General features: G+C 39.8%; 1 protein-coding gene across 23 annotated transcripts in view; it reads left to right on the top strand.

Moving 5' to 3' along the window:
• The first annotated feature begins 3,814 nt into the window (after window positions 1–3,814).
• Window positions 3,815–15,031, top strand: part of EYA4 (EYA transcriptional coactivator and phosphatase 4) — a 162,144-nt gene continuing 150,927 nt past the window's right edge. For 7 of the 23 annotated variants that reach the window (XR_006414120.1, XM_044424353.1, XM_044424314.1 and 4 more), the window contains exon 1: window positions 3,820–5,505. The gene's annotated coding sequence lies outside the window, so the exon portion shown is untranslated. Of the gene's footprint in view, window positions 5,506–5,899; window positions 5,946–6,223; window positions 6,401–11,758; window positions 13,733–15,031 lie in introns of those variants that run through there. The other 16 variants (XM_044424294.1, XM_044424283.1, XM_044424268.1 and 13 more) reach the window with 9 other exon arrangements.

The following is a 15,031-nucleotide window of genomic DNA, read 5'->3' as shown; positions in this document are numbered from 1 at the left end:
GACAATCCCATTATCTTAGATCTCATATATAGGAAATGATGTGATTCTTCACATGCTGCTGTTCTCCCAGCATGCTAAGTGCTGTAGTCAATTTTGGGAGAGCTCCTGTACATGCCAGGAGTGTGCTTCAGTTCAGCTGAGCTAACCATTGTATTTAATAGGACCCAAGGCCTGAAATAGTACAAATGGCCTGGGATGTTGCTACCATGTAATTAAGTTAAAGGTCTGAAAGAACAACATTTTGTTCCCCTTTAGCTTAATTCCTTTAACATTTCACACTATCTTTATCTTCACACAACTAGAAAAAACAATTGATATGCTTGTTGTTACAGCCCCTATGGTATAAACATGTTCTTTTACCTCTTGCGAGTTCCTTTCTTGCTGATTTCAGCTTTTTCTCGTCTCTAGGAACAGAGGAAGTTTCTTTATATTTAATCAAACCATTGGTCCATCTAGCCCAATAATGTTATCACTGCAGCTCTCTGAGGTTTCAGGCAGGACTTACTTAATTCATGGTCCTGTAGATCTGTGCTAGACATTGAGTCTTATAATGTCAAATTTAAGGTAAATTGCTTGCTTAAGAACTTCATTTTAGTGTAATGTCATTCACTCTGCTTATTAAGTGTGTGATTTGGGGGGGGGGGCAGGGGGATTTAATTAGCCAATTCCATTTTAAATCTTTGAGTTCTTGCACCTGACCTGAAATGTTACCCAGCAATTCCCAATAGCCCTTCCCAGGTTTGCATGAACCTGTCTTTTTTTGTGGTTAGACTGAGCTGTCCTTAGTTGCTTCTGGAATGAAATATGCATTTAGACTTTAGTTTACGAGAGCTCTGAAGCATAACCTTTTATTTTCTGTCTCTTCTACTGAATTTCAATCAATGCTGCATGCTGTTTTTATCAAAAACAAAATAAAACCCTGTGCAGGGGTTTAAGAGTTCCAAGCTAATCCACCATATTATGGCAGTCATGTAACTCTGCCTAAGAAGCTTTAAGATTTAATATATAAGATTTTTCATATTTGCTTAGGTATTAAAATATAAAGTACAATATATTCAGTGGTGAAGTAATACAGGTTTCTAAGCAAAATGAAAAGGTGTTATCTAATAAATTTACAGACATAAATTTCAAGTTTACAACTGATAGTCTGTGGTAACCCATCACTGAATCCATAGCTGAACTCTTACATGGGTAGAATTACTGAAGAGAGTAGATATCTTTTTTTTCTTTTTTTGAACTTGAAATTTGAGATCCATGGTAAAAATTACCCAATTCATTTTTACTTTGTAAGGGTATGAGGCTCTGAAGCACTGGTAAGATCTTCAGTATATCATCTACAGATTGATGAATGTGCTCTCAGATGAAAGCAAGCCTACTACAGTATAAAATAAAGCAAATAAAGAAACTGTATGCTTGCAGCACATGCTCTTGTTCTTGCAAGAGCCGCATGGAATCATGTGGAAACAAAATATCTGAGACATGGAGACAGGCGCTCCGACAAGGAAAACGCTTGTGTATAATAATAATAATAATAATAATAATAATAATAATTTACTATAGATCTCAAGGAAGTACTAGAAAAAAACACAAGGCAATGAGGGGTGCTATTTTTGCCCTACACCCCAGATGGAGAAGTTTTTTTTCTGTTTGGATGGGGTGTGATGAAATATGTTGCCACACTGTTTTTTGATCCAACTGTAAATAACTCTTGTGCTATTTTACACATTACCCCAAAAGCATAACAGCATTTTTCCTCTGGCATATAATATAGGACCAGTATTGGCAGGGCCAATAACAAGACTCCTTCTCATCTGAATATTCAGGTGGGAATAAACAATGTAATTAGTCCCACCTATGTTGCCAGAACATTGTAGGAAGGAGGCATTTACACACAGCTCTGACTTACAGTGACTAATAAACATTAGGATGTGGTCATTCCTAATTTGGCAACCTTCATGCCCTCCTGAGATTTCAAACACTTCGGATATCAATGTCTTAAAGTTTTATAGGGTATAAGAGCAGAGTTTTTCCAAAGCAAAAATGAAAATAAAGTTTCTATCTTGCAGTGAACCACAATGAAAATTAGAGACGTAGTATCATACACACAGTTTGTTTACAATATATAAGTGTTTATCAGTTTTTAATAGTATGCAATAGTATGTTTATCTATGTAAAAGGAAGCGAGCAGATACAAGAGCCATGTCAGATGAGGCCATGGTCCTTTAGCCCTGTAAAGGGCAGTAAAAGCTGGAGACAGACAACTGTTTCCTTGAGAGTGAGTGTGAGTGAAGGAGGTACGATCATTACCTGTATTTATTGCTCCCCCCAACTGACAGCCCATAGACAGAGGTACTCCACCCTTCTAGAGTAGGTTTGAGGAGGGGAAATCCATCCTGCTGGCAACTGGCCACTGTTGGATGCCACCTTATTTATTATGTTAAATAATCCATAACCTAGTTTCTTACAGATATGCTAGTGTACAAGTCCCAGCACTCCCTGACTACTAGCCATGATGCTGATGGTGGTTGTAGTTCAACATATTTGGAAGAGATCAGGTTAGACAAGGCTACATTCATGTAAATTTCTAGCTTTCTATGTAAACTGTATCGCAGAATGGTTCATCATTAAAATATTAAAATATGAAAAATACTCTCATACACCAAATTCTCAAAATAGCAGCACTTGAAATATTACAAAAGAAGCAATATTTAAGCATTTTACAGATATGCTGAAGGATTTAAATTCCTAAATCAGAAAATTCAAATTCACAAGTAGTGTAACTCTACGCAACCACCTGTCTTATTTCCTTTCTTCTAAAAACTCACCTTTTCTGGGAAGCGTTTGCATCAATTCCGGACTACTTGAATCAAGTCAAAGTACGTGTAATTCAAGTAATCACCTATTCTTCTGTTGCTTATTTATGATCCGATTTTTCCTTTCCTTTGTTATTTCCCTGTGTCTATTTCAGCTTGTAAGTTCCTTACATTAGGGACCTGTCATGCCTGCTCTTTGTGAAGCACAAACATTATAGTTAAACTAGAATAATCTCAGCTATTCATACTTATCTGGAAGTATGTTCCTTTTAACACAATCGGGCTGATGAACAGATCTACATAGGACTTTGTTGCAAATAACCATTTGCTACTAATACACTCAAATCTGCCATATGAGGTGGCTGCCATATTCTACTTAGTGGAAAGGACAACCCCAGGACAGGGTTGCTTCAGCTGGAAAATTCGAAACAAACCTGATGCAAATCCAGGTGCTTCTAGTTTCAAAAGGTAAAGGCCTGACTTTTGGCTTTCATATTTTCCCACAGTGTAGGCAAAAGCAGGGAATAATGGTGACAACTACTCCTATTCTTTGTTTCCAGCATGTGTCAATCAGAGGTGCACTGCCTCTGAACACTGAGCTTTCATTTGCAGCTACTGAGGTTGATGGAAAAGTCAAAAGACAAACATTTTTCCTTTTCCTTAGTCATCTTGGGACCTGAACACATACGTTTCCATTCTTTGGCTTGCTAACTCTAAAATGGAAATTGCATGGTGATGGGAGGGTAGAAGCCAGATGCCCCCTCCTGCTTCCTAGACAAAACTAAACAAAAGCAGTGAATGGCAGCAAAGTGATTTACCTGGTGGGGGTAACTTCCAGAGGGGGCAAAATGCTCTGCTTATGTTTTACAAGAATAGAAATGCCCTGTAACCAACTATATAACTCTTCCCAAAGCTGGTACCCTCCAGATGAGCCCTCTAGCATGGCTGCTGAGGGATGCTGAGAGTTACAGTTCAACAAACTCACTTCTCCTTCTTCAGCTGTCATCACCAGCAGCCATTCCTGCAGGCTATTCTGAAGGAGATGAGTGGGGGAAGCTAGTCCATTTCACCAGCCTCGCTGAAAAACTTGCTTAATTGTCCCCTTTCCCTCCCCATTCCATTTCATATGTGTTGCCTCTTTCCAGCCTCCAAGCAGGGATGGTTTTATTTTACTGATTATATATAAGCAGCCCCAAAAGCCTTTTAGGCTGAGGGTAAAGGTAGAGATACTGTAAATAATTAGCATGACAACAGCTTAGGAAGACTCCTGTATGTAGCCTGATAGAAATTGGTTAGTTGATCCAAATATCCTTCAGTCTGGCTTAGGAATTCTGAGATTTGTAGTCCAACACATCTGGAGATCACTAGGTTGGGGAAGGTTGCCACAGACAGACCCTATTTTAGCTTTCCCCAGCTTAGTGCCCTCAAATGTTTTGGAATTCAATCCCTATCATTTTCACCCAGCATAGCTGGTTAGGAATGCTGGGATTTGTAGCCCAGAAGGCAACATGCTGGGGGAAGGTTGACCTAATTAATACTGAACCTCACTGACTCAGGGTAGTTCTTGTGAATTGTTGGGAAGATATACACACCGTGAAAATTTCGTAGCTTTTGTTTTAAAATTATTACATGTTTTATCCTTCCTTTTTTTCCTCTCCCAAGGAACCCAAGGCAGCTTACATTTCCATTTTCGACTCACAACAAGCCAGTGAGGTAGATCAGGATGCGAGCTAATGACTAGCCCAAAGTCACCCAGTGAGCTTCATGGTCAAGAGGAAACGCGAACCCGGATCCCTCAAGTCCCAGCGAAAATTCTAACACCTCACTGGCTCTCTGGTAGTTTTAATTTCTGCAAGGGGGAAGTGTGCACGCTCCCCAGTTTCTGAGCAAGCGCCTTTCCTCCCAGCCCGCCAAGTCTCCACAAGTAGCACGCGTCGCCGAGGGACCGCCGGCGGGGGACTGCCGGGAAAGCGGCGCGGCAGAGTTAGCGCCCTGCGCTCGTGACGGGGTCGCCAGGCAGGGGGCGGCGCTAACGGCCCAAATCCACGTGCCGCTTCCCTCCAGTGCTCGGCTCTCCACCAATACCCACGCGAGAAGAGCACCAATGACAATGAGTAGCCGCTCCCGCACACACGACAACTCTCCGTCTCCCCCCCGGCCACGCCGCACTCACCGCACGCAGGCACGCACGCTCGCTCGCTCGCTCGCGCCGGCCGTCCGGCGCTTCCGAGCGCCGCTGCGAAACTTTGCAGCAACTCCACGTCCATGTGCAACACAAGAAAGCGTCCAGACAGTTGGGCAACGTGGCGCGCTTTACGTGTGTTCGCCCTCACGTGTGTGCGTGTGTAGAAATAGCTCCTTTCGCGAGAGGACTTTTTTCTTTAAAAGGCAGGAAGGAGAAACTACGCGGGGAGAAGGGAATAGTAGCTGCTAAGTGAAGCAAGAAGGGATTGTTTGCTTTAAACGTATTTTTAGTGATCCCGAGTAAAAGCCCCCCCCTTTTATTTTTTGTTTTACTGCGCACTAGGAAGAAGGAAAAAGACTATGTCTTTGGAAGAGATGCCATCCTTATTTGTTTAACTAGGGAGCTGTTCAAGAAAGGGAGTTTCGCCTTGAACGGGGCAGAGAATACATAAATTCAGGAGCAGCAGCAACGACGCAAGAATAAAAGCGGTAGCCCTGGCAGGAGAAGGTGAGTGCAGCTCTTTCCTTACCTTTCCCGTAGTTTCTCTCACGCGTTCTCCAACCGCCCCCCACCCCGCTCCCGCTTCCCCGTCCCCGTCGCGGCTGGGTTTGTGGGCACGCGGGTCACCCGCGGTTTAGCGGCGCTTTCCTTGAAAACAGCCACGAACGAAGGCGCTCCTCCTGAGGGAAACATGTCCACGAGCCGACGACACAAAAGCGGCCGACGACGGGAGCCTTGGCCAGAGCGGCGAGCCTGTTCTGTCTCCAGCGAGCTGCTGAAATCCATTTTGCCCTTCGCGTCACGGGACTGGCGCTCGGCGGGGCGGGCGGGAGCGCGCGCGCGCGTGTGCGCGGGGGAGCGGCGCGCGAGGCTTCCTCGGGAAGGGGACTCGCCGGTCGCGGCGCCGGCTCGGCGGGGGCTCCGTGGCCCCCTCGCGCGCGCTCAAGGTGAGCGGGGGCGGGGCGGGGGCTCTTGCGGCGTCTTCGCCCGCGGCGGGCGCAGGCGAGGCGCTTACAGGCTTTCGCCTCCCTCTTTCGCCCGAGTCCTCAGTTCGCCGGGTTAGTTCTGTCTCGGGTTTCTTCCTTCGGTCTGTTGTGTCATTGTAATAAACGTGACATCCCGGTAAGAGAGATCAGGCGGCCGCTGCTGGTCGCCCCGGCTTGCTCCTCCTCAGTTTTCGTTTTCTGTTTCCGAGGCGCCCTCGCAGTCCAAGGGCTCCGTTGCGGTTCCACTCAACTGTGCAAGCGTCCAAGTCAGCGCGGTGTGGCATTTCAGCTGGGGATTGTCCCGGTCTCGGGGAGGTGGGGCGGTTCACTGGGGAAACTGTCCGCGTTTCTAAGGGTTTTCTGCGAGAAGGTGTATCTTGCTAGCGAAGAGAAATTGCAGCATGGATGTTGTAGAAGTAAGAAACTCCTATTCTTAACTCCTATTCTATACGCCAAGTCTTTTGGAACAATCTTCGCTCCCCACCCCCCTTCCCCAACTTGGATTGTGAGGCGGTGAATCTGGAATAAATGCTCAACTGCACAACTTGGAACTTACCAGTCTCCCCGTGGCTTTCTTTTTGCTTCTGTCAAAGCAGATGTAGTTTGTATTTATTAGGAATAGCTGTTGATAATGCAGGCTGATTTTAGGCTGGCGGTAAAATGCAGACAAGTTTTTTAGGCTGGTGTAAAGTAGAAAGTTACAGGGCACAAGGCTGCTTTTGTTCGTTTATGTTCTCTGAACGCTTTATCTGGGGCAAAAACGATTGTATGCATGCAAGCTTAAGGTTACAGAGAACACTGCTACTTTGATGTCCACTTCCTCTGATTCTGTTCTTGTGGTGGGGGAACATAGGAATTAACTTTCCTGACCTGCTGAGTATGTAGCAGTTTTCACCTAGGTACAGTGAACCCAGGCAGGAGTGTATGTTTTGGTCTGAAAACTTTCCACGTGGAGCAGTCACTTGTATGTGTTTCACTTTGAAGTAATAGAATTTTCTCTGTTTAACCTAGTAGGCTTCTGGCCATTAATTTGATTTTCAGCCTGTCATTAGAGACTCACAAAATCTGGTATACAAGAGAAACTTGATGATGATGACTGTTTGATGGTAGTACAGTACGTTTTGAAATCTCCTATTTCTCTTAACTATTATTTTGAATTAATAAAGAAAAATTGGAATTGATAAAATGTGACTACATTCACACTACCAGGGTCTGCCTTTTTATTGTATGCTTTCTTATTCCTATCTCAGTGTCATGTGGTGACAAGCTATTGGAAAAAAGTGTGGTTTTTCTCAGGAAGATTAAATGATTTTATCTGCGCATGAGAAAATCACTAGTATTAGTAGAGGATATTATTGCAATTTATTTTTGCTTTGGTGTATTAAAAACCATATCAAATAAATTTCTATCCTACAAAAACTGTGAGTTCAGATTCTATTCAGATTGTCATAGTTAACAAATTGATACTGTTCCATATAAATAGTATTTCATCTAATTAGTTGCTGAACCTTGAATTTCACTTTGCATAAAACTGTTCAGATAAACATAACTTAATTTTGCTTTAAAATACAGTGTAAGTATACTTACCTGTCAGTGTAACTGGATACAGTCATATAGAGTATATCATAATATACTCAGTTTTTAAGTTTTCATATATGGCTTCTTTCTGTCTGACCAGCAGTTGTAAGTACTATTATTTGGTTTGCCAACATTGCTTGGCTTTCTTAAAACACATCTGTAGCTGGGGACCCAGGTTTTTTGTTTAATCTGCTCTGTATTTCATTGTAACTGAATTGTACTAATAATACAAATATTCTCTTCAGTTATTTCACTGTGATTTATATTTATCAATGCATGGTTAATTTGTGAAAGCCCACAGCACAAAGGATTTCTACTGTACAACATTCTACTTTAGTTTGTAGTAGGTGTTTTTCAGTCTGATACTATCGAATTCAAGCCACAGATTTATATATGTTTTAACAGAGTGAATGTTAAAACAATACATTTCCCCTAATTGTTTTGAAGTACGTTTTTCTATGTTTACTGTACAGTTACTTCTTCTGGAACAATACTATATGGCACAATGCGCTTGGAAACGTTTGTTTCCATGCAGTAGAAACTTATTTTTTTAGTAAATGATGGAGAGTTCATAGATAAAATTCTAACTCATCCTGCCATAGTCTTGAATTTCTCACTTGTGTCATATAGCTCATGATTTAGTACATAAATGCATTATAAATGCACCTCTTAAGTTGCATCTGTAAGCCCAGAAATTTGCAAGTTCTACTGCTATCAGTGGAACTTCTCTTCAAGGAAACCATTTTCAGATTAAAGCCAAAACATTGTTTTTTAAACCACTGATGCAAAGAAACTTAATTGTAGCAAATAGTTGCTGCTAAGTCTGTTAAGTGATCACTTACCACAGGTGTATTCCTTTGGTTTTAATGGGATGTACAAAGTTACCTTATGAGCTATCATTTGGTTCTCAGACATGCTGATTTTTAAGAAAGCAAAAAATAGCAAATGTGCATTTTTATTGAAGGTATAATGATGTTATGTTTTTCTGAATAATAAAATTACATTTCCTCCAGAAAGGGAAGGTTGGGATGGGCATTGGTGGATTACTCCATCAGTGCATCTGTCAATCATTTTATATATAGATTGATTGAAATGCTGTGAAGTAGGACTGGGGAAAGCTAAAACTCTTATTTTAAAATTTGAAAATGAAGGCTTCATGGACCTTGGCTAAAGAGTTTTCTTTTTTTTACATGGGGAGTTTCTTTGGCATAGTTTTATATAGCAGCTGCTGATCATATTTCATAGAGCTGTTAAAGCACTTAAAACCTAAAATTAGGTACTGTCTGGTAGTAAATATTTCAAATCGCTGCTTGAAGAAATAAATGGAGAAGCAGGTCTCTAAAATCCATTGCTGAACAAAGCAAGGAGGGTTTTACAATTAAAAATAACAAATAACTGAAAGAATGTACTTCCTCCATATAATAAGTTTTTAGTTTTCTTCTAAAAATGACCCTACTATTGTTAGACTCTTAAAATACTTTTTTCTCTGGGTACTGTAAATGAACATTTTTGTTACTGAAATAAATCTTTCATAAAACTGCACTAGGGAAGCCTCTTTTACCTCTAACTAACATCTCTTTTTTACCATGCTGTAGAACAGAAGAGTGCATATTCACCTGCTTTTGGCAATCAGAGTTTCAACTTAATCCCCAAAGTGTTAACATTTCTCACATTTCAAACCTGTGTCCAACCTAGAATTTCACAGAATAGTATCTGATACTTAAAAATAATTTAATCAAATCAATTTGTAGTTGATAGAAATGAACTACAAATAATTTTTTAAATAATCCTTGAGGCTAAAACCTGACTTGCACATAGTTGTTAAGCATATTAAAACTTTATAAATCCTCTTGATACACCAGATTTCATGACAATGTCAAGTCAGTCCTACAATATATCTGCAAGCTTGAATGTTCTTTGTGGCTTCAGAGCTACGTAGTAGTCACCTTGGGCATCGTTCACAGAAAATCGGGTTTTAAAATGCTTCTTCAACATTTTGTTGCAGACTTTAATAACTTGGAATATTTTAAATGTGACCAATTACTCGATTGTAAGCAAAGCCACTTTAAGGCCACTTAAAAAGATGCTGTATAAATGCTAGCTCAGGTAACATTTTTCTGTCAGTGGAAAGTGCTAACTAATATTGCAGACATTAATATGATTGAAATTGTCAGCTTTTGTGCCTCCTTTAATTTTTCAGATTTCAGACAGATCTGCTAAAACCCTTAACTAACTTAAAAAATCAAAACTAGTTATTACAGGTGAACTTGTAACGCTAATGAATTGAATTTGGAAAAACAGAATATTGACATAAAGTGTCTTGGAAAAAATGAAGTTTATAATATATGGATGCAATTCAGTAAAAAGTGCTCAAGTTAAGGCCCTTTTCAGTAAAGAATGCCAAATTCGTTTTGGAATGGAGTTTGAGTTTTCTTGCCTATTAGCAAATGTTGCAGTTTAAAAAAAAAATACATCTAGATGGGCTTTATCTCACAAAATTATAAGTGGAACTTATTTTACTAAATAGAGAAGTCCGTAAAATACAGGCTTGACTACTTGATAGACAATGACATCGGCTGCATTCAGACATGATATAAACAATGGCTTTTTGTGATAAGAATGAGCTGCAGTAAGCCTTCCTCTCATCTCCAGTGCATCCATAAGGAGGACATAGAAGTGCCTGCCTCATTTTTCGATTAGCTGCCATTTAGGTCTCAACTTCATGCTGTTATTAATCTTAACTATGGTTTGTTGAAACATACCAGCTTCTAACCCATAGTTTGAAGTTGATTTGTTTCAGAGAAACTATAGCTAACATTAACTACATGCTTCCTTGTTCAGATGAAACACACATGCTTTGTTCAATTAAAATTAGAAATGAAAAGTTCCAAGCAGTTCTTTGTGATCACACCAGAGGAGGTTCAAGGAGAAAGGAATGTAGGGCTAGCTGCAGCTTATTCTGATAATAATAAACCATGGTTTATTGTGGTATACAACTGCAACTATTGTATATTTAAAATGTATGTACGTATTCATTTAATTTATGGAAATATCTTTGGAATACTTGCTGTTCTGGACTGTAACATAAAAAGCATTAGAAGGCAGTTTCCAGTTGTTGGATTAAACATTTAAGATCCTTTTATTGTACAGATTATTCATTTGTATTTCTCACATTTAGTTGAGTTTGATAGCTTGGTGTTGAACTATTATCTCTCTCAAGTAGAAAAGCATATTTCAATTACTTTGGAAAATGTTGTTCAGTTGCTTTCTGAGAACTTTGCTAAAATAATCAGAAATTATTTTTTTGTGTTCCACAAATCAGTGCACAAAAAGGAAGGATTTTTTAAACAAAATGACAGATTCTAAAAGTAATATTTAACAAAGGCTTTTGACCTATAATTCTTTTTAGTGTGGACAAGAATTAGCATATTACAGTAACTCCACAAGACACTATAATACTACACTGTACTACAATGAAAGAATAGTAGTTGAAGGGTGAAGTTCAGACTACTAGAGTAGATCTTGGTACCTGCAATTAACAATTAGTTTAAAAAATGCAATGCATCAATTGGTGCCCTTTGACATTTACCTTTATGGAGCTAGCACTGTAAAGCATAATGATTCTTAATGTTAATTGAAAATAAACAAATTGTATTGATAGATATATAGGACAGCATCCAAAATAAAGGATGGCTTGTTCTAGTCATCCATGAAGCCTTTGAGAAATATAAATATGGTCAGCAGTCCTCCTTGCCACATAAAAACCACTTTTAGAATTAAGGTTACTTTAAGAAACACTTTTTGATGAGACATGAGCTTTTGCTGAAGTAAAAATCCCACCAGGTATGCCTGAATCCTGGATGTAACTATAAAGTAGTTCTTTGAATTCTAGCCATAATTAAACCCAGAAACATCTACTTTAATTAAAGTGTTTTGGGGCTAATCCAGATCCCAGAAAATTTAGTCAAATCGTTTGGAAATAACTTGAATGTTTAATTGGTTACTTTGGAAAAAAATAGCAAAACAGGTAAACACTTTTCAGAATGGATGTGTATAGAGAGAAGACTAGCTAGTCTAAATTACATGTCGTGCTGTCAGTAATACCACAAAGTATTTGCAGCCATCTGATCTGGGTACTATGCAGAGGTTTTCCACCTGCTGGGCATTTTGCATTTGTATCAATTGAAGGTGAAGTTCACTATGTGTAAAGTGGGCATATAAAGGAGCTGGATGAATTGTGAAGCTTAAATGTATATGATTATTTTTGTACATTTATTATTTGAGAAAGTCTGAATGTATAATATGAACTTCAAAATGGAGCACAAATTAGTTCAAAGATAAGGCCTTAATTATGCTTTGTTTCATCTTTTTATTACTGGGGGAAATGGCAGGCTCTATGATTTAGTTGAATGTTTATGTAAATAATTTGATATTGGATGAAAAAACACAGCAACTTGGAGCATCTGGGTTTAAAGATTTATGACTTTTTATTCTCTATAATTTTAAGTGGTCAGGAGAATGTAATCAATTGATTTTTAGACTGGCTTTGTATATTACTATGAGCAGATGTTGGAAGAAATTGCAATAAAGCAGTCATAAGGCTCACTTCATGTGCTATGGGCTGAGCGGCCAGGCTTGGTTTGATTTCTGCTTCCCATGTCATTGTCCAACCGTCATTTCAGGCATCTCCTGAGGGGCTTCTCTGCTTTCTGGAGAGTCTTCCTCAGAATGAGAAGAAGACTGCAGTTGGGAAGAGGAGATAGTAAAATCCGCTTGCATGTCCATTTGTTTGCTCATGCTGCACTGGTTACAATAAAGTAAAATGCATTGGTGGCAGATTCAGGATATACTACTGGAAGTACTTCATAAAGTACGCAGTTGAACTATAGATTTTGCTACCACCAGATGTAGTGAAGACCACCAATTTGGAAAACTTTAAAGGTGGATTCCACTGATTAATGGAGGAGGCTGTTAATGGCTACCATTCTTTACAGCTGCTTCTAGTATCAGAGGCAGTACGCCTGTGTACATTTGGTGGGGAGAATGCTGTTGCACTCATGTCCTGCTTATGAGTTTCCCATGGAGAGCTGGTTGGCTACTGTGTAAGCAGAATGCTGGATTGTATGGAGCCTGGGTCTAATTCAGCATGGCTGTATTATGTTCTTAACATTTTCTAGGATTACAAGATGATTTAAGTGTACACTTAAAATGTTATGTGTGGATGTGACTAACACATTGAAGTTTGTCAAAGAGTTGGGATTAGCTGTGAATGCAGTTTGATGTGTGTTATATGTGGTGACAGATCTGACTTTGGCGCTGTTCAAAATGTGGAATAGCATTCATCTTTTGTTGTTACACTATGATTTTTAGTTAAACTGATTCTTGAAGGACAAGAAAATCTACTATTATATATATTTATATCAGTATTTATGGATGACTTTTTAGTACATTGTACATTCATGCTGGCTCCAAACAATATTTAAATGTACAGTAAGGCCATATTTTATAAAAGTAGATAGGAGCAAAGAAATCAATTATAAAATATACATCAGTTAAAACATAATTATATGTGAAAACAAATTGAACTTCACAGTCCTTTTAAATAATGCATTAAAATTAAACCTCCTTACAAGAAAGCAATTTAGAATAAATGAGTTTTTAGAACTTATTTAAAATCTGGCAGTGTTGATGCTGTTACACACCATATTCGATCTTGAATAGTGCAACCCCATGCTTGTCTACTCAAAAGTAAGCATTATGAAGTTCAATGGAATTTTCTTCTAGGTAGCCTTTTCCCCAGATAACTTTAGCCTCTGAAACAACTTTATTCTATGTATGGCCTAAAGCTGCATTCTAAAGCAGAGATGGTGAACAGTTCAGTTTTAGGGTCAAATTCCCTTTGTGAGATTCTCAGGGATCTGTCATCCTAGGGATAGAGGGGTGACTGAGAACAAAGGGGAAAGTAGGTGGGGCCACAGGCAAAGTATGCAGGGCTGAAAAATCTAACTTCCAAATTCAGTTGTTACCAACTATAGTAAGGAATGTGTGTACTTTCATTCCACAGCTGAGGTGCTACAATTGAAAAGACCATCCTCCTGGTAGTCACCTGCCTCAGTTCCTTTGGAAGTGGCTGCTGGAGAAGGACCCCCAAAGATGACCTCAGGGTCTGGGTGGGTACTTATGGGATGTACCTTCAGATAACTTGGCCCCAAGCCATTTCGGCCTTTGAATGTTAGTACTAGTACTTTGAATTGGACACAGACTTCAACTGGTAGCCCGTGCAGCTAGACTGCTGTGATATGTTCTAACATTTTGCTGCCCTCTTTTGGATCAGTTAAAGTTCTGGACCATTTTCAAAGGCAGTTGCTTTTACAGTGTGTTGCAGTAACGAGAGATTATTAGAGCATGGCCAACTGTGGCTAGACTCTCTGTCCACATAGGGTCATAATTAGTATATCTGTTTAAGCTGATGAAAAGTGTACCAAGACTGTGTATGCTTCAGGTGACAACTCTGAGTCCAGGAGCACCCCCAAACTATGAATCTTGTCCTTGAGGGGGGAGTGTAACCCCATCCTGAACAGTCCTGACTATCAGCCAACTGGACAAATAAACCGCCCACTTACAGTACCTCCATCTTGCCACAGCACAGCCACAGCCACAGGCGCAGCACAGCACAACCACGGGGGAGATGGCCAAGGTTATGCTCATCTTTCCTGCAGGAGTGCGCCTGTGATCACACACGTGTTCCCTGCACGAAAGCAACTGTGATCATGGCCATCTCCCCACTCGGGGGGCGGGGGGAGGGAGATGGCTGCGATCTTGGTCACCACACAATGTGGAGTTCGCGACCCAAGTCAAAATTTTAATGAAATTTTTGTTCGTGAGCCAATTTGTTAGTGAGCCAAGGCATTTGTGAGCTGAGGTACCACTGTACATTCAGAAGAATGCTGAGCCATAGTTTAGCATTACAAGAACAAGCATCTGCAAGCCTCAGACTTGTACTCCTATCTCAGTGCAACCATGAAAAGCTGTTTGGAGTGTTTGGTTCCATGTTAGATTAACCAAAGCTTTTAGGGACACCCGAACCCAGAAAAAGGGTACTTAAGTGTAAATATAATAAACTAAAACAATCCAACTTCATATCTTGATTTATGCATCTGGCTTGTTTTTGCAAACCATGATTAGGATTTGGATTAAACCCTCAGTGTGGTTAATATAAAAAAAGAAGCAAATGCTTTTACTCCCTTGGTTGCAGCCATGCCAGTAGATAATGAGATGAGGAAGCTGAAAGTCTGCTGTGATACTCATTCTTGCATTTTCTGCTCATAGCCTAGTTACATCCAAACTTAGCCAGTATTTTGACAGTAAGTTACCTACATCACAATGTAAAGCAGACTTTTGTTAAATTTCAGTGTAGATGATGTGTGTTACTATCTTGGATTTTTGTATAAACTTCCTAGTATATTGGG

The sequence above is a fragment of the Varanus komodoensis genome, unplaced genomic scaffold (genome assembly GCF_004798865.1).
Source record: "Varanus komodoensis strain SLA01 unplaced genomic scaffold, ASM479886v1 scaffold1, whole genome shotgun sequence".
NCBI lineage: Eukaryota > Metazoa > Chordata > Lepidosauria > Squamata > Varanidae > Varanus > Varanus komodoensis.
This window is presented reverse-complemented; position numbering and strand designations above follow the sequence as displayed.